Here is a 22,503-nt window from a genome sequence, read left to right as displayed (position 1 = left end):
TTAATCAGGGTCCGGCCCTGAACAGATTCATATCACCAATTCCGGTCTAGCCCTAAGCCCCGCCCACTTCCAACAGGAAGTGCTTTTTTTCAGACGCAGGGGTCCATCTCCTCAGGAATAAAACGTGCACACTTGAAAGTACTTCACAACAGGTCAAACCCTTTCATGATACCACAATAAAAATCTCAAGCTCCTTCGCCAAACGTAACCATGGCGAATAGCGGTCCGACGCCATCAAACAGGAAGTACTTGTAACTGACCCATTGTACTGCTGATCTACACCAAACCTGGCAGGGAGGAGCGCGGACCAGCCGAGAACTCAGCCACATTGACATATGTTGGAAAAATTGCAATATGGCTCTATAGCGCCACCTACAAATATTTAATTGATCATATCTGCCCACTACATTGACTGATACGGCTGAAATCCAGTATATTGATAGAACTTGGAAGGATGTACAAAAAAGCCTCTTGGACCTATATGATAACTTCAACAGGAAGTCAGCCATTTTGAAAAAAGTGTCATTTTTGGGGTCATTTTTGCATGTTTCTTTGCCTTGCATTTGAACGAACTCCTCCTACAGATTTTATCGTATTTACCTCAAACTCAGTCTGAACACTCCAGAGGCATGCGTGGTCAAAAGTTATTGAAAATTTTCTAATAGGAGGTGGCGTTCAGCGGCGGCGCCTCATCAAGTTTTGATGTTTCGCCAGCAAGCACGGAATCTATTATTTCTGCAATACAACACTCATTCTGTACCAAACTGCATATATTTCTCTTCACTTCCATGCCGACCACATCTACAAGTCCTGATGTTGTCATCTGGACATTGCTCAACGCTGCATGGCGAGACCGTGGCGCCATGACAAGGTTGGATAAAACGCCATGACATCATTATTGAGTATAAATCCCTCAATTTTCATCCAATCAGCATCACACTTGCACTGATTAATCAGAGTCTGCTTCTTAACAGATATATGTAATTACTTCTGGTCTTGGCCTAAGCCCCGCCCACTTGAAACAGGAAGTGCCTTTTTCCTGCAGCAGGGTCCCTCTCGTCAGGGATTAACCTCACACACTCTACAGTGCTTCAGATCAGGTCAAACCCTTTCATGATATAAGAGAAAAAAAACGTCAAGTTCCTTCCTCAAGCAAAACATGGCAAATGGCGTCCACCGCCATGAAACAGGAAGTACTTGTAACTGACCCAATGTACTCCTGATCTCGACCAAACTTGGCAGGGAGGACAGTGGTCAGGCCTGGAACTGATTCAAATAAACATATGCTGGTAATATGGCTCTATAGCGCCCCCTATCAATATTTAGTCTATCAGCTCCACCCACTGCTTTGAACGACATAGTAAAATGTGGCATATTTATATAACATGCCAGGACAAACAAAAAAGCCACTTCATGTCCTGATGTTCTCAACACCATAGCCCTGGGAAAAGGAAGTCCCACCATTTTAACCCTTTATCCTCTGTATAACTAATTCTAACTCATTAATATCATCCTTCATGAACTCATGGTTGAAAATATGACTGACTTCTTACAGCAGCATGATTAAAATGGCTTCCTGTGATGGTTTAAATCATTCGCCATTATACAGGAAGTGGCACTAACCCTGCTGTCAGTTGACCAATTGAGCTAATATTTTCCTGTTCTCATTAGAGTTCCAATCTGAACATGGTTGTACATTAAAACAACTTTACCACCACCTAGTGGCCACGTGGAATTTTCCTCTTGATGAAATCATGCTCCAGATTGTGGGAATTCAACACAGTTTGTAAGAAACAAGGTCATGAATGCTTCAGATGTCATCACTGGACAGGCTGACGTGCAAGTTGATCTTCTGATGAGGAAAATCACCTCTTGATGGAGATAAACTCTGGAAGAATGGGTATATGGCTGTGGGCAAGAGAGGCTGTGTTGCTGGAGGGAGGCTCTTGGCCGATGGGGCGGTGCAATAGGCCGAAGCGGCGCCAGAGGTGCGAGGGCCTCCAACGCTGCTTGCAGCTTTAATTAGGCCCGAGCACCGAAGGCGGTGCGAAGGCCTATTGTAATTGCTCCGTTTCTTCCTTATTCTTCTTCTTCTTGTCAAAAGTAAATTGCATTTTAGGGGACCTGAACATGCGCGAAAACGCGCCTAATTTTGCGTACCCCCCCAAGGGAATGTGTAAATTTACGTATTTTGTGGTGCTCGGGACTGTTCGGGCAAAATTGAATGAGAGCGCCACCTATTTATGATGCCCCGCCACTGCACGTCATCAATCTTTATGAAAATCGCTACATGTATTCCAAATGTTTGGGCAAACAAAAAATCCTCTTGGAGTAACAGCCTAAAACCAACAGGAAGTCGGCCATTTTGGGTCAAAGTCGCCATTTTGGCGTTTTACTGACATTTTCAAAATCTATCTCCTACTAGAGATTTCATCGTACTGCTACCAAAATACCTCAGGATGTTCAGAAGGCATGTGTCTTTAAAAGTTATTGAAAGTTTTCTAATAGGAGAAAGGGCATGGAGGGGGCGGGGCCTCAAAGTTTGACGTCTCGCCGTGAAGAACGAAAGTGATATAACATCCACATAAAACAATATATCTGAACCAAAATGGCCATGTATGATGCCAGTCCCATCCTGAACACATCTACATGTCAATTTTTAGGTTATGAATTGGCCACGCCCCCTGGCGACAGGAAATCATAGTTTTTACTCGGAGACCCACTTATCTGATGTTTTGGACACAACCAGGTCCAAACTAGGTCAGACAGCAGAAAACAGGTTGGTGATGATATCCGGTGAAAACTGTTGATCTAGGCTGCAGGGCGAGACCGTGGCGCCATGGTGAACTTTGATAAGACGCCATGACACCATAAATCAGTATAAATACCTCAATTTTCACCCGATCCTCATCAGACTTTCAGGGATTAATCAGTGTCTGGCCCTGAACAGATCCATTTCAACAATTCCGGTCTAGCTCTAAGCCCCCCCCACTTTCAACAGGAAGTGCTTTTTTTCAGACGCCGGGGTCCTTCTTCTCAGGAATGACACTTACACACTTGAAAGTGCTTGATAACACGTGAAACCCTTTCATGATACCACAATAAATATCTCAAGTTCCTTCGCCAAACGTAACCATGGCGAATAGTGGTCCGACGCCATCAAACAGGAAGTACTTGTGACTGACCCATTGTACTGCTGATCTCCACCCAACTTGGCAGGATGGACCACAGTCAGGCTGGGAACTCAGCCACATTGACATATGCTGGAAAAAGTGCAATTTGGCTCTATAGCGCCCCCTACAAATATTTAAATGATCATATCTGCCCACTACATTGAACAGTATAGCTGAAATCCAGTATATTGATAGAACTTGGAAGGATGTACAAAAAAGCCTCTTGGACCTATATGATAACGTCAACAGGAAGTCGGCCATTTTGAAAAAAGTGTCATTTTGGGGGTCATTTTTGCATGTTTCTTTGCCTTGCATTTGAACGAACTCCTCCTACAGATTTCATCGTATTTACCTCAAACTCAGCCTGAACACTCCAGAGGCATGTGTGGTCAAAAGTTATTGAAAATTTTCTAATAGGAGGTGGCGTTCAGCGGCGGCTCGTCATCAAGTTTTCATGTTGAGCCATCAAGCATGGAATCCATTATTTCTGAAATACAACACTCATTCTGTACCAAACTGCACAGGTTTCACGTCAGTTCCATGCCAACCACATCTACATGTCCAGATGTTGTCATCTGGACATTGCTCAACGCTGCATGGCGAGACCGTGGCGCCATTACAAGCTTGGATAAGACGCCATGACATCATTAATCAGTATAAATCCCTCAATTTTCATACCATTAATATGACACTTACACTGATTAATCAGGGGCTGCTCCTGAACAGATACATGTTACTACTTCTGGTCTTGGCCTAAGCCCCGCCCACTTGAAACAGGAAGTGCAATTTTCAGACAGCGGGGTCCCTCTCTTCAGGGATTAACCTCACACACTCTACAGTGCTTGAGATCAGGTCAAACCCTTTAATGGAACTATAGAAAAAAACCTCAAGTTCCGTTGTCAAGCAAAACCATGGCGAATGGCGTCCACCGCCATTAAACAGGAAGTACTTGTAACTGACCCAATGTACTCCTGATCTCCACCAAACTTGACAGGGAGGACAGTGGTCAGACCCTGGAACTGATTCAAGTACACATATGCTGGTAATGTGGCTCTATAGCGCCCCCTATAAATATTTAATCTATCAGCTCAAACCACAGCTTTGAACGACATGATAAAATGTGGCATATTTATGTAACATGCCAGGACAAACAAAAAAGTTTCTTCATGTCCTGATGTTCTCAACACCATAGCCCCGCCCCCTGGGAACAGGGAGTCCCACCATTTTAACCCTTTATCCTCTGTATAACTAATTCTAACTCATTAATATCATCCTTCATGAACTCATGGTTGAAAATATCACTGACTTCTTACAGCAGCTTGATTAAAATGGCTTCCTGTGATGGTTTAAATCATTCGCCATTATACAGGAGGTGGCACTAACCCTGCTGTCAGTTGACCAATTGAGCTAATATTTTCCTGTTCTCAACAGAGTTCCAACCTGAACATGGTTCTACATTAAAACAACTTTACCACCAACTACTGGCCACGTGGAATTTTCCTCTTGATGAAATCATGCTCCAGTTTGTGGGAATTCAACACAGTTTGTAAGAAACAAAGTGATGAATGCTTCAGATGTCATGACTGGACAGGCTGAGTTGCAAGTTGATCCTCTCATGCCGAAAATCACCTCTTGATGGAGATAAACTCTGCAAGAATGGGTATATGGCTGTCGGCGAGAGCGGCCGCGCTGCTGGAGGGAGGCTGCTAGGTGATGGGGGGGTGCAAAAGGCCGAAGCGGCGCCAGAGGTGCGAGGGCCTCCAACGCTGCTTGCAGCTTTAATTAGGCCCGAGCACCGAAGGCGGTGCGAAGGCCTATTGTAATTGCTCCGTTTCTTCCTTATTCTTCTTCTTCTTGTCAAAAGTAAATTGCATTTTAGGGGACCTGAACATGCGCGAAAACGCGCCTAATTTTGTGTACCCCCCCAAGGGAATGCGTAAATTTACGTATTTTGGGGTGCTCGGGACTGTTTGGGCAAAATTGAATGAGAGCGCCACCTATTTATGATGCCCCGCCACTGCACGTCATCAATCCTCATGAAAATCGCTACACATATTCTAAATGGTTGGGTGAACAAAAAATGCTCTTGGAGCAACAGCCTAAAACCAACAGGAAGTCGGCCATTTTGGGTCAAAGTCGCCATTTTGGCGTTTTACTGACATTTTCAAAATCTATCTCCTCCCAGAGATTTCATCATACCGCTACCAAAATAGCTCAGGATGTCCAGAAGTCATGTCTCTTTAAAAGTTATTGAAAGTTTTCTAATAGGAGAAAGGGCATGGAGGGGGTGGGGCCTCAAAGTTTGACGTCTCGCCGTGAAGAACGAAAGTGATATAACTTCCACATAAAACAATATATCTGAACCAAAATAGCCATGTATGATGCCAGGCCGATCCTGAACAAATCTACATGTCAACATTTTGGTTATTAATTGGCCACGCCCCCTGGCGACAGGACGTCATGCTTATTACTCGGAGACCCACTTATCTGATGTTTTGGACACAACCAGGTCCAAACTGGGTCAGACACCTGAAAACAAGTTGGTGATGATATCCAGTGAAAACTGTTGCTCTACGCTGCAGGGCGAGACCGTGGCACCATGGCGATCTTTGATAAGACGCCATGACATCATAAATCACTATAAATCCCTCAATTCTGATCCAATCCCCATCAGACTTGCAGAGATTAATCAGGGTCTGGCCCTGAACAGATCCATATGACCAATTCCAGACTAGCCCTAAGCCCCGCCCACTTCCAACAGGAAGTGCTTTTTTTCAGACGCCGGGGTCCATATCCTCAGGAATGAAACTTACACACTTGAAAGTGCTTCACAACAGGTCAAACCCTTTCATGATACCACAATAAAAATCTCAAGTTCCTTCGCCAAACGTAACCATGGCGAATAGTGGTCCGACGCCATCAAACAGGAAGTACTTGTGACTGACCCATTGTAACGTTGATCTCCACCAAACTTGGCAGGAAGGAACGCGGTCAGGCCTAGAAGTCAGCCAATTTGACATATGCTGGAAAAATTGCAATATGGCTCTATAGCGCCCCCTACAAATATTTAATTGATCATATCTGCCCCCTACATTGAGCGATATGGCTGAAATGCAGTATATTGATAGAGCTTGGGAGGATGTACAAAAAAGCCTCTTGGACCTGTATCATAACTTCAACAGGAAGTCAGCCATTTTGAAAAAAGTGTCATTTTTGGGGTCATTTTTGCATGTTTCTTTGCCTTGCATTTGAACGAACTCCTCCTACAGATTTTATCGTATTTACCTCAAACTCAGTCTGAACACTCCAGAGGCATGTGTGGTCTAAAGTTATTGAAAATTTTCTAATAGGAGGTGGCGTTCAGCAGCGGCGCCTCATCAAGTTTTGATGTTTCGCCATCAAGCATGGAATCCATTATTTCTGAAATACAACACTCATTCTGTACCAAACTCCACATGTTTCACTTCAGTTCCATGCCGACCACATCTACAAGTCCTGATGTTGTCATCTGGATATTGCTCAACGCTCCATGGCGAGACCGTGGCGCCATGACAAGGTTGGATAAGGCGCCGTGACATCATTAATCTGTATAAATCCCTCAATTTTCATTCAATCAATATGACACTTACAGTAATTAATCAGAGTCTGCTCCTGAAAAGTTACATGTAACTACTTCTGGTCTTGGCCTAAGCCACGCCCCCTGGAAACAGGAAGTGCCTTTCTCCGACACCGGGGTACCGCTCATCAGGAATTAAACTCACACACTCTACAGTGCTTCAGATCAGGTCAAACCCTTTCATGACACCACAGAAAAAAAACCTCAAGTTCCTCCCTCAAGCAAAACCATGGCGAATGGCGTCCACCGCCATGAAACAGGAAGTACTTGTAATGGACCCAATGTAATCCTGATCTCCACCAAACTCGGCAGGGAGGACAGTGGTCAGGCCTGGAACTGATTCAAATAGACATATGCTGGTTATTTGGCTCTATAGCGCCCCCTATGGTTATATCATTCGCCATGAAACAGGAAGTGTCTCTAGCTCTGCTGTCAGTTGACCTGTTGTCATTAGAGTTCCAACCTGAACATGGTTCTACATGAAAACGACTATAGCGCCACCTAGTGGCCATGTGGAATTTTCCTCTTGATGAAATCATGCTCCGGTTTGTGGGAATTCAACACAGTTTGTATGAAACAAGGTCATGAATGCTTCAAATGTCATCACTGGACAGGCTGAGGTGCAAGCTGGTCCTCTCATGACGAAAATCACCTCTCGATGGAGATAAATTCTGGAAGAATGGGTTTATGGCTTTGGGAAAGAGCGGCTGTGTTGCTCGAGGGAGGCTGTTGGCCGATGGGGCGGTGCAATAGGCCGAAGCGGCGCCAGAGGTGCGAGGGCCTCCAACGCTGCTTGCAGCTTTAATTAGGCCCGAGCACCGAAGGCGGTGCGAAGGCCTATTGTAATTGCTCCGTTTCTTCCTTATTCTTCTTCTTCTTGTCAAAAGTAAATTGCATTTTAGGGGACCTGAACATGCGCGAAAACGCGCCTAATTTTGCGTACCCCCCCAAGGGAATGTGTAAATTTACGTATTTTGTGGTGCTCGGGACTGTTCGGGCAAAATTGAATGAGAGCGCCACCTATTTATGATGCCCCGCCACTGCACGTCATCAATCTTTATGAAAATCGCTACATGTATTCCAAATGTTTGGGCAAACAAAAAATCCTCTTGGAGTAACAGCCTAAAACCAACAGGAAGTCGGCCATTTTGGGTCAAAGTCGCCATTTTGGCGTTTTACTGACATTTTCAAAATCTATCTCCTACTAGAGATTTCATCGTACTGCTACCAAAATACCTCAGGATGTTCAGAAGGCATGTGTCTTTAAAAGTTATTGAAAGTTTTCTAATAGGAGAAAGGGCATGGAGGGGGCGGGGCCTCAAAGTTTGACGTCTCGCCGTGAAGAACGAAAGTGATATAACATCCACATAAAACAATATATCTGAACCAAAATGGCCATGTATGATGCCAGTCCCATCCTGAACACATCTACATGTCAATTTTTAGGTTATGAATTGGCCACGCCCCCTGGCGACAGGAAATCATAGTTTTTACTCGGAGACCCACTTATCTGATGTTTTGGACACAACCAGGTCCAAACTAGGTCAGACAGCAGAAAACAGGTTGGTGATGATATCCGGTGAAAACTGTTGATCTAGGCTGCAGGGCGAGACCGTGGCGCCATGGTGAACTTTGATAAGACGCCATGACACCATAAATCAGTATAAATACCTCAATTTTCACCCGATCCTTATCAGACTTTCAGGGATTAATCAGTGTCTGGCCCTGAACAGATCCATTTCAACAATTCCGGTCTAGCTCTAAGCCCCCCCCACTTTCAACAGGAAGTGCTTTTTTTCAGACGCCGGGGTCCTTCTTCTCAGGAATGACACTTACACACTTGAAAGTGCTTGATAACACGTGAAACCCTTTCATGATACCACAATAAATATCTCAAGTTCCTTCGCCAAACGTAACCATGGCGAATAGTGGTCCGACGCCATCAAACAGGAAGTACTTGTGACTGACCCATTGTACTGCTGATCTCCACCCAACTTGGCAGGATGGACCACAGTCAGGCTGGGAACTCAGCCACATTGACATATGCTGGAAAAAGTGCAATTTGGCTCTATAGCGCCCCCTACAAATATTTAAATGATCATATCTGCCCACTACATTGAACAGTATAGCTGAAATCCAGTATATTGATAGAACTTGGAAGGATGTACAAAAAAGCCTCTTGGACCTATATGATAACGTCAACAGGAAGTCGGCCATTTTGAAAAAAGTGTCATTTTGGGGGTCATTTTTGCATGTTTCTTTGCCTTGCATTTGAACGAACTCCTCCTACAGATTTCATCGTATTTACCTCTAACTCAGCCTGAACACTCCAGAGGCATGTGTGGTCAAAAGTTATTGAAAATTTTCTAATAGGAGGTGGCGTTCAGCGGCGGCTCGTCATCAAGTTTTCATGTTGAGCCATCAAGCACGGAATCCATTATTTCTGAAATACAACACTCATTCTGTACCAAACTGCACAGGTTTCACGTCAGTTCCATGCCAACCACATCTACATGTCCAGATGTTGTCATCTGGACATTGCTCAACGCTGCATGGCGAGACCGTGGCGCCATTACAAGCTTGGATAAGACGCCATGACATCATTAATCAGTATAAATCCCTCAATTTTCATACCATTAATATGACACTTACACTGATTAATCAGGGGCTGCTCCTGAACAGATACATGTTACTACTTCTGGTCTTGGCCTAAGCCCCGCCCACTTGAAACAGGAAGTGCAATTTTCAGACAGCGGGGTCCCTCTCTTCAGGGATTAACCTCACACACTCTACAGTGCTTGAGATCAGGTCAAACCCTTTAATGGAACTATAGAAAAAAACCTCAAGTTCCGTTGTCAAGCAAAACCATGGCGAATGGCGTCCACCGCCATTAAACAGGAAGTACTTGTAACTGACCCAATGTACTCCTGATCTCCACCAAACTTGACAGGGAGGACAGTGGTCAGACCCTGGAACTGATTCAAGTACACATATGCTGGTTATGTGGCTCTATAGCGCCCCCTATGAATATTTAATCTATCAGCTCCAACCACTGCTTTGAACGACATGATAAAATGTGGCATATTTTTGTGACATGCCAGGACAAACAAAAAAGTTTCTTCATGTCCTGATGTTCTCAACACCATAGCCCCGACCCCTGGAAACAGGGAGACCCACCATTTTAACCCTTTATCCTCTGTATAACTAATTCTAACTCATTAATATCATCCTTCATGAACTCATGGTTGAAAATATCACTGACTTCTTACAGCAGCTTGATTAAAATGGCTTCCTGTGATGGTTTAAATCATTCGCCATTATACAGGAGGTGGCACTAACCCTGCTGTCAGTTGACCAATTGAGCTAATATTTTCCTGTTCTCAACAGAGTTCCAACCTGAACATGGTTCTACATTAAAACAACTTTACCACCAACTACTGGCCACGTGGAATTTTCCTCTTGATGAAATCATGCTCCAGTTTGTGGGAATTCAACACAGTTTGTAAGAAACAAAGTGATGAATGCTTCAGATGTCATGACTGGACAGGCTGAGTTGCAAGTTGATCCTCTCATGCCGAAAATCACCTCTTGATGGAGATAAACTCTGCAAGAATGGGTATATGGCTGTCGGCGAGAGCGGCCGCGCTGCTGGAGGGAGGCTGCTAGGTGATGGGGGGGTGCAAAAGGCCGAAGCGGCGCCAGAGGTGCGAGGGCCTCCAACGCTGCTTGCAGCTTTAATTAGGCCCGAGCACCGAAGGCGGTGCGAAGGCCTATTGTAATTGCTCCGTTTCTTCCTTATTCTTCTTCTTCTTGTCAAAAGTAAATTGCATTTTAGGGGACCTGAACATGCGCGAAAACGCGCCTAATTTGGCGTACCCCCCCAAGGGAATGTGTAAATTTACGTATTTTGTGGTGCTCGGGGCTCTCCGGGCAAAATTGAATGAGAGCGCCACCTATTTATGATGCCCCGCCACTGCACGTCATCAATCTTTATGAAAATCGCTACATGTATTCCAAATGTTTGGGCGAACAAAAAATCCTCTTGGAGCAACAGCCTACAACCAACAGGAAGTCGGCCATTTTGGGTCAAATTCGCCATTTTGGCGTTTTACTGACATTTTCAAAATCTATCTCCTCCTAGAGATTTTATCGTATCGCTACCAAAATAGCTCAGGATGTCCAGAAGGCATGTGTCTTTAAAAGTTATTGAAAGTTTTCTAATAGGAGAAAGGGCATGGAGGGGGTGGGGCCTCAAAGTTTGACGTCTCGCCGTGAAGAACGAAAGTGATATAACTTCCACATAAAACAATGTATCTGAACCAAAATGGCCATGTATGATGCCATTCCCATCCTGAACACATCTACATGTCAATATTTGGGTTATGAATTGGCCACGCCCCCTGGCGACAGAAAGTCATGGTTTTTACTTGGAGACCGACTTATCTGAAGTTTTGGACACAACCAGGTCCAAACTGGGTCAGACAGCAGAAAACAAGTTGGTGATGATAACCAGTGAAAACTGTTGCTCTACGCTGCAGGGCGAGACCGTTGCGCCATGGCGAACTTCGATAAGACGCCATGACAACATAAATCACTATAAATCCCTCAATTCTGATCCAATCCCCATCAGACTTGCAGGGATTAATCAGGGTCCAGCCCTGAACAGATTCATATCAACAATTCTGGTCTAGCCCTAAGCCCCGCCCACTTTCAACAGGAAGTGCTTTTTTTCAGACGCCGGGGTCCATCTCCTCAGGAATGAAACTTACACACTTGAAACTGCTTCACAACAGGTCAAACCCTTTCATGATACCACAATAAAAATCTCAAGTTCCTTCGCCAAACGTAACCATGGCGAATAGTGGTCCGACGCCATCAAACAGGAAGTACTTGTGACTGAACCATTGTAACGTTGATCTCCACCAAACTTGGCAGGAAGGAACGCGGTCAGGCCTTCAACTCAGCCACATTGACATATGCTGGAAAAATTGCAATATGGCTCTATAGCGCCCCCTACAAATATTTAATTGATCATAACTGCCCACTCCATTGACCGATATGGCTGAAATCCAGTATATTGATAGAACTTGGGAAGATGTACAAAAAAGCCTCTTGGACCTATATGATAACTTCAACAGGAAGTCGGCCATTTTGAAAAAAGTGTCATTTTTGTGGTCATTTTTGCATGTTTCTTTGCCTTGCATTTGAACGAACTCCTCCTACAGATTTTAGCGTATTTACCTCAAACTCAGTCTGAACACTCCAGAGGCATGTGTGGTTAAAAGTTATTGAAAATTTTCTAATAGGAGGTGGTGTTCAGCGGCGGCGCCTCATCAAGTTTTGATGTTTCGCCATCATGCACAGAATCGATTATTTCTGACAAACAACACTCAGTCTCCACCAAACTGCCCATGTTTCACTTCAGTTCCATGCCGACCACATCTACATGTCCAGATGTTGTCATCTGGACATTGCTCAACGCTGCACGGCGACACCGTGGCGCCATTACAAGCTTGGATAAGACGCCATGACATCATTAATCAGTATAAATCCCTCAATTTTCATCCAATCAATATGACACTTACAGTGATTCATCAGGGTCAGCTACTGAACAGATACATGCTACTACTTTTGGTCTTGGCCTAAGCCCCGCCCATTTGAAACAGGAAGTGCCTTTTTCAGACACCGGGGTCCCTCTTTTTAGGAATGAATCTCACACACTCTACAGTGCTTCAGATCAGGTCAAACCCTTTCATGATACTACAGAAAAAAACCTCAAGTTCCCTCGCCAAGCAAAACCATGGCGAATGGCATCCACCGCCATTAAACAGGAAGTACTTCTAACTGACCCAATGTACTCCTGATCTCCACCAAACTTGGCAGGGAGGACACTGGTCAGGCCTGGAACTGATTCAAATAGATATATGCTGGTAATATGGCTCTATAGCGCCCCCTATAAATATTTAATCTATCAGCTCCAACCACTGCTTTGAACGACATGATAAAATGTGGCATATTTATGTAACATGACAGGACAAACAAAAATGCCTCTTCATGTCCTTATGTTCTCAACACCATAGCCCCGCCCCCTGAGAAAAGGAAGTCCCACCATTTTAACCTTTATCATCTGTATAACTAATTCTAACTCATTAATATCATCCTTCATGAACTTATGGTTGAAAATATGACTGACGTCTTACAGCATCATGATTAAAATGGCTTTCTGTGATGGTTTAAATCATTCGACATTATACAGGAAGTGGCACTAACCCTGCTGTCAGTTGACCAATTGAGCTAATATTTTCCTGTTCTCAATAGAGTTCCAACCTGAACATGGTCCTACATTAAAACAACTTTACCACCACCTAGTGGCCACGTGGAATTTTCCTCTTGATAAAATCATGCTCCAGTTTGTGGGAATTCAACACAGTTTGTAAGAAACAAGGTCATGAATGCTTCAGATGTCATCACTGGAAAGGCTGAGGTGCAAGCTGATCCTCTCATGAGGAAAATCACCTCTTGATGGAGATAAACTCTGGAAGAATGGGTATATGGCTGTGGGCGATAGCGGCTGTGCTGCTGGAGGGAGGTTGCGGGGTGATGGGGCGGTGCAATAGGCTGAAGCGGCGCCAGAGGTGCGAGGGCCTCCAACGCTGCTTGCAGCTTTAATTCTTATTATTATTCTTCTCAAAAGTAAATCGCATGGTAGGGGACCTGAACATGCGCGGAAACGCGCCTAGTTTTGCGTACCCCCCCAAAGGAATGCGAAAATTTACGTTTTGTCGTGTGCTCGGGACTGTTTGGGCAAAATTGAACGAGAGCGCCACCTATTTATGTTGCCCCGCCACTGCACATCATCAATCTTCATGAAATTCGCTACACATATTCTAAATGCATGGGCGAACAAAAAATCCTCTTGGAGTAATGCCCTAAAGCAAACAGGAAGTCGGCCATTTTGGGTCAAAGTCGCCATTTTGGCGTTTTGCTGACATATTCAAAATCTATCTCCTCCTAGAGATTTTATCATATCGCGACCAAAAAAGCTTAGGACGTCCAGAAGGCATGTGTCTTTAAAAGTTATTGAAAGTTTTCTAATAGGAGAAAGGGCATGGAGGGGGCGGGGCCTCAAAGTTAGACGTCTCGCCGTGAAGAACGAAAGTGATATAACTTCCACATAAAACAATATATCTGAACCAAAATGGCCATGTATGATGCCAGTCCCATCCTTAACACATCTACATGTCAATATTTGGAATATGAATCGGCCACGCCCCCTGGCGATAGGAAGTCATGGTTTTTACTCGAAGACCCACTTATCTCACGTTTTGGACACAACCAGGTCCAAACTGGGTCAGACAACAGAAAACAAGTTGGTGATGATATCCGGTGAAAACTGTTGCTCTATGCTGCAGGGCGAGACCGTGGCGCCATGGCGAACTTCGATAAGACGCCATGACATCATAAATCACTATAAATCCCTCAATTCTGATCCAATCCCCATCAGACTTGCAGAGATTACTCAGGGTGTAGCTCTGAATAGATCTGTATGACCAATACCGGTCCAGCCCTAAGCCCCGCCCACTTCCAACAGGAAGTGCTTTTTTTCACACGCAGGGATCCATCTTCTCAGGAATGAAACTTACACACTTGAAAGTGCTTCACAACAGGTCAAACCCTTTCATGAAACCACAAGAAAAATCTCAAGCTGATTTGCCAAACGTAACCATGGCGAATAGCGGTCCGACGCCATCAAACAGGAAGTACTTGTGACTGACCCATTGTAATGTTGAGCTTCACCAAACTCACAACGAAAGAGTGTGGTCAGAGAAGGAACTCAGCCACATTAACATCTGCTGGAAAAATTGCAATATGGCTCTATAGCGCCCCCTACAAATATTGCATTGATCTTAACTGCCCACTACATTGACCGATATGGTTGAAATCCACAACACTGATAGAACTTGGAAGGATGTACAAAAAAGCCTCTTGGACCTATATGATATCTTCAACAGGAAGTCGGCCATTTTGTAAAAATTGTCATTTTGGTGGTCATTTTTGCATGTTTCTTTGCCTTGCATTTGAACGAACTCCTCCTACAGATTTTATCGTACTTACCTCAAACTATGTCTGAACACTCCAGAGGCATGTGTGGTCAAAAGTTATTGAAAATTTTCTAATAGGAAGTGGCGTTCAGCGGCGGCACCTCATCAAGTTTTGATGTTTCGCCATCAAGCATGTAATCCATTATTTCTGAAATACAACACTCATTCTGTAGCAAACTGCAAATGTTTCACTTCAGTTCCATGCCAACCACAACTACAAGTCCTGATGTTGTCATCTGGACATTGCTCAATGCTGCATGGCGAGACCGTGGCGCGATGACAAACTTGGATAAGACGCCACAATATCATTAGTCAGTATAAATACCTCAGTTTTCATGCCATCACCATCATACTTACAGTGATTAATCAGGGTCTGCTCCTGAGCAGAAACATAGAACTACTTCTGATCTTGGCCTAAGCCCCGCCCACTTGATAGAGGTAGTGCCTTTGTCAGACACTGGGGTCCCGCTCATCAGGGATTAACCTCAGACACTCTACAGTGCTTCAGATCAGGTCAAACCCTTTCATGACACTACAGAAAAAAAACCATAGGTTCCGTTGTCAAGCAAAACCATGGCGAATGGCGTCCACCGCCATGAAACAGGAAGTACTTGTAACGGACCAAATGTACTCCTGTTCTCCACCAAACTCGGCAGGGAGGACAGTGGTCAGGCCTGGAAGTGATTCAAATAGACATATGCTGGTTATTTGGCTCTATAGCGCCCCCTATGGTTATATCATTCGCCATGAAACAGGAAGTGGCTCTAGCTCTGCTGTCAGTTGACCAGTTGAACTGATATTTTCCTGTTCTCATTAGAGTTCCAACCTGAACATGGTTCTACATGAAAACGACTATAGCGCCACCTAGTGGCCACATGGAATTTTCCTCTTGCTAACATCATGCTCCGGTTTGTGGGAATTCAACACAGTTTGTTTGAAACAAGGTCATGAATGCTTTAGATGTCATGACTGCTCAGGCTGAGGTGCAAGTTCATCTTCTGATGAGGAAAATCACCTCTTGATGGAGATAAACTCTGGAAGAATGGGCATAAGGCTTTGGGCGAGTGCAGTCGTGCTGCAGGAGGGAGGTTGCAGGGTGAAGGGGGCGGTGCAATAGGCCAAAGCGGCGCCAGAGGTGCGAGGGCCTCCAACGCTGCTTGCAGCTTTAATTAAAATTATCTTTCTTCATAACCATTCAGTGCTTATTGAGACACAGTATGTTAAACTCATGAGGCTACGCGATATGCTCTTTAGAAGATGTCTGAAAACGTTCTGCTTCGGCATCATGTTGCATATATTTCAGCTGAAACACTTTTGGAGCCTCCAAACCTTTACTGTTGCAGATTTACACAACATTTCTCATATATACAAAAGTTACTCAGGGTTAGTAAGCATCTGCATTCCTGAGGAAACAGAAGACGGCAGGAGTTAAACTGCAACATGCTCAGAGCTTCTCCAAGTGCATGGTGGAGGGCTACTGCCTGGTTTTCTGTATTTTATTTGCACAGTGGCAGAGCAGCTGGAGGTAAAGTCTGCATTGGACAACTGGATGCAGCTTACAACCACTCAGAGATTTACACTAAAAGTTGCAAAGACACGGCATCTTGCATCATCCTGCTCACACACTCTTCCCAAACTGGGAGTTTCTGAGGCATCTAGACCTATAACCAAAGTCCATTAGAGCTTACAGCAAGAAAAACTAGCACAATGCTACCCATTGAGCAGTGTGGAGTGTGGAATAAATTAATTTTCATATTTATTCCTCCTACAGAAAGACACTCTGAAACATCCACCTGATGGGAGGCGCTCGCACAGGGAATGAGAGGGATGTGCAGCTGTCTTAACAGCCAATCTATGGATATGTGCAGACCAGGCGTTAGAGAAACAGCTCTCCACAGGCTGACAGTAGAGGTACACGTTAGCAGTACTGACATACAGTAAGTTGCCATAAATCGTTCAGCACTGGTATTCCTTGTCAATGTTACTGATAGATGTTTTAACAGAAAAGTCACTTCAAAGGGCCTGGTGGATGTCCAATTAAAGCTTTAATAGCCTTTTCATAGTTTTAAATTGTCCTATAAATTTAGTCTCTAAGTTTCCTACTGTCAGACCACCAGCCTGAAAAAATGCTTTTACTCAATTGCTGTTACAGTGAAATGTATCCTCTGCCATGACCGTAAGCTCCAACACACTTCAGTATACATCATGACCCGAGTTAAATACTTCATTTTTCATGTTAGAATAACAACAAAGCTTCCTTGAAGACAGTTTTCTTCATCTGTACTCTTGACTTTGCTAAAATGCACTTTAAAGGATAAGCTGACCTCTTCTTGGAAAGTTGAGTTTATCTTGGAAAGCTGAGTTTATCTTAGAAAGCTGACCTTAACTGAACAAAACATCAACTGAAGTGTTGAAAAATTAGAGTCTGGGCTCGAAACTGCTTCAGGCCTCAGCTTCCTTCCACCGTTTTCTAGAAGAACTCAAAAAGTTCAAAGGAATCAAAAACAAAGTCAAAATCAAATAGAAAAGGCACTTATGAAGGAAAAAGGCACTGGAGATGCAGTCAGATTTTCATCTTCATGCTAGAGGACAGACCCTGCCTGTTTTTGTTTTGTTTAGGAGCTCACCATCAGGGCAGCCAAAACAGTTATTCTGGAGCAATCTCTTAAAGGCCAGTTTAATCTCTGCTTCTCTCTCTTACCCCTACAAATAATTACACTTCATTCTTCAAAATCAACCCCTACAGAGGTCGCTGAAATAGAACATGCTCCACTGAATGCTAAAGCAGTGAAAGACCTAGAGAGTGTGTAATCAGTGCGTACCTGTGTATGGAAGCTATGCAGCATGCAGTTCAACAGTTTTGACCAATAACCTTCACTTTTAGCCTTCACTGAAGCAAAACAGGATGCAAACACCCACATATTTCTATTCTGCTTCTGATACAACAGAAGCAGCAACAGCTTCCTCCCCAGAGCTGTGAAATCCACCGCTCCCATGAACACACCCACCTCTCTCCTGCAGACACACACACAAACACACCCATCATGACATGAAGACAGAAACTTGCACTTTCAAACACCCTACCTGATGTTGAACATTATAGAGTCTACATCTCTGACATCTGGCACATATTTATTCTGCATACAGATAACGTGTATTTAACTTGGTCATTTATAGAGGTGTTTATTTTCCCCTTTCTTTTTTTTTTTAGCTGCAATCATGTTGTTTTAATATTAACTTTATTTCTAGCATTTTATCTATTTTATTTTAGCATATTCCTTCTGCTTTTATTACATTAATCGCATTTCTTTTAATCTTTTTTTATGCACTTGTCTGCACCCTGCTGTAATGATTTATGTAAAGCACTTTGAATAATCTTGAACATGAAATGTGCTATACAAATAAATTTGCCTCTGCCTTTTGTCTGTGTGTGTGTGTGTGTGTGTGTGTGTGTGTGTGTAAACATTTTATAAAATTTCACATGGCAATGACTCTAAGCATTTTTAAACATAATAGTTTCCAATTGTTTAGATGACAAATACAGATGTGACGTGATGTGACATGAACAAATCAATTCTTTTGAACGACTCTTTTAAATGAACAATGAGAACCGATTCACAGCTGTGAGTCGTTCATTTGTGAGCCATTCTTTTTATAAATTTTTGACACTGCCTTCATCAAATCAAATTTTATTTATAAAGTGCTTTCCATGCCATAGGCAACACAAAGTTCTTTACATGATTGAAAACATAAGAATAAAAACACTCATTGAAATCTTTCACAGTCACACGCATACACACACATGCCAAGCCCAATCCTCCCCCACCCCCCACCCAGCTAAAATTGACTGAATGAATAAATAAATGAATAAATAAATACGAAGTAGTACAGTTGAGTAAAATGAAAATAAAATAAATAACATTTGTGACATCATAGAAGTCTGATGTCCAACACGCTCCATTCATGTGAAGCATCTATGGGCAGAGAGTTTTGTTTGGAAACAAATACTGTGAGTTCTATCCAAAACATTAAAATTTCCACAGACTGCTCAGGTTTATTCTTTTTTATCTATATTTTTCCTATAAGTTTTTAATCTTGTATAGTAGATTTTATGTAGGTACATATTTTGATTGTTTGTCATTCTTATGTTTTGTGAAATTTTGTAAAATATTGTGAGAACGAGCCAGTCTTTTGAATGGCTCTTTGAAAGGAACGGATTGTCAAGGTCCGGCTCCCTTCAAAGAGCTGTTGTGCCATAAAGTGATCGTCTGCCAGAAACTGATCAGCCCCCGCGGGAGCGCACACAGCCTGCAGAGTCGTATTTTCTGTGTTGTCTGCGTTTACTCTCCCCGGAATCAAGCAAAACCAGCGAAAATGCGCCACGTTTTGTCCATAATAACTGGTAACGTGTGTTGTTGTGGAACTCGAGTTCTTTGACGGACATATTTGCAGACGAAGAGGTTTTTCTAAACTTTATTCTGCCATGTAGCCTATGGGGCTTTGCTATTTTGGCTGCATACGATTTGCCTTGTGTTCGCATTTCGAATATAAAGTGCATTTGGTATTAATGATTTCTCGAATCAGTATAGTAATAATAAACTCTGATTTTCATTTAAATGGCTCAATGTTTTATTTTCTTATTTCGGTTAAGAATATAGCCATTATTAATGTTGTCAAAGGTAAAGTATCATTAATCACATGCAAAAATACGTAGTATCTAGCTTCTAATGATCTCATTTATTTATTACAGACATGTTCTATAGATTTGAAGCCCACTGTCTATACTTTATACCCCCTGATGCTCTTTTAAGGTGAAATCAGGCATAAACATGGGCATTTTTGCTTGCCAAAAATGGATCAGTGCCTATTTTACATGCAAAAACATGTAGTATCTAGCTTTTAATGGCCTCATTTATTTATTACAGACATATTCTATAGATTCAAGATTCAAGATTCATTTTGGGCAAGCAAAAATGTCCATGTTGATGCCTGATTTCACCTTAAAAGAGCATCAGGGGGTATAAAGTACACAGAGTGTGCCTTGAATCTATAGAATATGTCTGTAATAAATAAATGAGGCCATTAAAAGCTAGATACTACATGTTTTTGCATGTAAAATAGGCACTGATCCATTTTTGGCAAGCAAAAATGCCCATGTTTATGCCTGATTTCACCTTAAAAGAGCATCAGGGGGTATAAAGTATAGACAGTGGGCTTCAAATCTATAGAACATGTCTGTAATAAATAAATGAGATCATTAGAAGCTAGATACTACGTATTTTTGCATGTGATTAATGATACTTTACCTTTGACAACATTAATAATGGCTATATTCTTAACCGAAATAAGAAAATAAAACATTGAGCCATTTAAATGAAAATCAGAGTTTATTATTACTATACTGATTCGAGAAATCATTAATACCAAATGCACTTTATATTCGAAATGCGAACACAAGGCAAATCGTATGCAGCCAAAATAGCAAAGCCCCATAGGCTACATGGCAGAATAAAGTTTAGAAAAACCTCTTCGTCTGCAAATATGTCCGTCAAAGAACTCGAGTTCCACAACAACACACGTTACCAGTTATTATGGACAAAACGTGGCGCATTTTCGCTGGTTTTGCTTGATTCCGGGGAGAGTAAACGCAGACAACACAGAAAATACGACTCTGCAGGCTGTGTGCGCTCCCGCGGGGGCTGATCAGTTTCTGGCAGACGATCACTTTATGGCACAACAGCTGCACGAACCAGAAAGAAGGTCACCGCAATATCATCTTAGATTCACGACTAACGCCAAGCTGCCTAAATGTGTAAATCCCATCATTCCTTTCTAGACATAAACAAAGAAATAAAAAGCTCAGCTCTGCGTCTGTGTGCTACACAAAACGTGCGTTTTAACCCAATACAGCAAACGACAAGGGCCAGATAAGTGAGAAAAACCCCATAAATACATCATTATGAGCCGGTCTCAGTTACTTCCACCAGTTTCTCGGCTCCTAATTTCGGCACGTGAAGACTAAACATCAAGTTACCATAGCAATGAGCTTTAGCATTGGATAACTGAAAGTTAGCATCACAATGTGTGTTAGTCACGTTATGACGCAGTTTTATGAGAGCTTACCGCACCTAAACGGAACTTTCCGCTGTTACGCCACAATCTGTGACGGCAGGGGGCGACAGCGTACGTTTCTCTGGATGTACGACGAAGTCTTCCAAACACTTGTATTTCAGTCTGAGTGACCTCTGTGATGCTGCCCCTGTGGTCACAGATTTGGGTGTATCACCGCAGTTCATCAACTTACTTTCTCACGCAGTCCAATCCAGAGTCGAAGCGTTTGAAACATCCAGAGTCTTTGAAAGTAGTTCCTCTTTCTAAAAAGTAATCCATTCGCTCACACAACAGATGGCTTACATTCCTGCTGCGAAAAGCGTGCAGCAAGTCGCACTTCTTCCCCCGTCTGTCCTCTCTGCGTTGCGCCTCTCGCGCTCACAATCACTTCTGAACTGAGTTGATTTTGCTTGCAGCCAGCTGCAGGGAGCTTGTGACTCACCACTGGTTGGTTGAAGCCCGACGCGAGTTGCGCATGCGTGAACATTATAGGCGGGGTAACAGTTGAGTCTATGGAGGACCGAAACAGCAAAAATAAATAAATAAAATAAATAAAAAGAAGAAGAAGAAAAGAAAAACAGAAATATATATAAAAATAAATAATTAAAAAGGTTCAGTAAGCAAATTGATATGCCAATAAATCACACAAAAACGTATTTTAATCATTTTTCCATTAAGAAACCTATAAAATGTGACAAATGTATATTGCTATGGTAATTTCCAACGGTTGAAATTTAACTTTGTAGTAATACTTCCATCTACTCACTTTTCCATGTAATGTACAGTGTTATTTATTTATTTAGTACTTTTTAAATTTTCTTTCTTTTTTTGTTTTTGGTACTTTATTTTCATTTAAAATTTTATTGATTTATTATTTTATTGAAAATCTTTTATATTCAGTCACATTTACATCCTCATTATTTCCATTCTTGCATTTTCTTAATCAATTTATCTTTCCAAGCATATTTATTTCTGTCTGTTTTAGATTTCTGTATACATCTCTGCCTCATTATGTACATGAGGGGGCAGTCTTTCAATGTCTGTTTTGGGGGCAGATTCTTGTCAAGCAATACTAAATGATCACAAGCTCTAAGTGCAGGGAAGACTATGCAACCGGCTATGCTGCTTGTGGCCTTGGGAGGAAGATGGAAGTTTTGAGCAGGTAAAACCCCTACAGAAGCTTTCATTGGGAGATTGTTCAGGATCTTTGGCATATCACACTCTTAACTGAAAATCACACAGACACCAATGACTGTCTACTGTTTGGTGTGGATGCAGTAACTGAGAGGGTGCTCCAGCTACAGATGTGTACAAACAACAAAGGAACTGGCTGAAGCTTCTGGTAAAGTTGGCTGTGATGCTCAGAGGTGTTGATGCTGTCCCCGGACAGTGTGAGAAAGACACTCAGCAGGATTAATTCTTGCAAAGCTTCTGGTCCTGATAACATACCTGGCCATGTGTGGAGGGACTGTGCCAGGGAGCTCACAGACGTCTTCATGGA

At 42.8% G+C, this 22,503-nt stretch overlaps 1 protein-coding gene across 1 annotated transcript in view; it reads right to left on the bottom strand.

Moving 5' to 3' along the window:
* The window catches only part of si:ch211-106e7.2, a 39,184-nt gene extending 17,746 nt beyond the window's left edge, over positions 1-21,438 (bottom strand). Inside the window, exon 1 of the mRNA XM_041996186.1 lies at positions 21,196-21,438. The gene's annotated coding sequence lies outside the window, so the exon portion shown is untranslated. The remainder of the gene's footprint in view (positions 1-21,195) is intronic.
* Positions 21,439-22,503: the final 1,065 nt, after the last annotated feature.

Source organism: Melanotaenia boesemani, chromosome 10 (genome assembly GCF_017639745.1).
Source record: "Melanotaenia boesemani isolate fMelBoe1 chromosome 10, fMelBoe1.pri, whole genome shotgun sequence".
NCBI classification, from domain to species: domain Eukaryota; kingdom Metazoa; phylum Chordata; class Actinopteri; order Atheriniformes; family Melanotaeniidae; genus Melanotaenia; species Melanotaenia boesemani.
The sequence above is the reverse complement of the archived record's forward strand: the minus strand, read 5'-3'. Positions and strand labels throughout refer to the sequence as shown.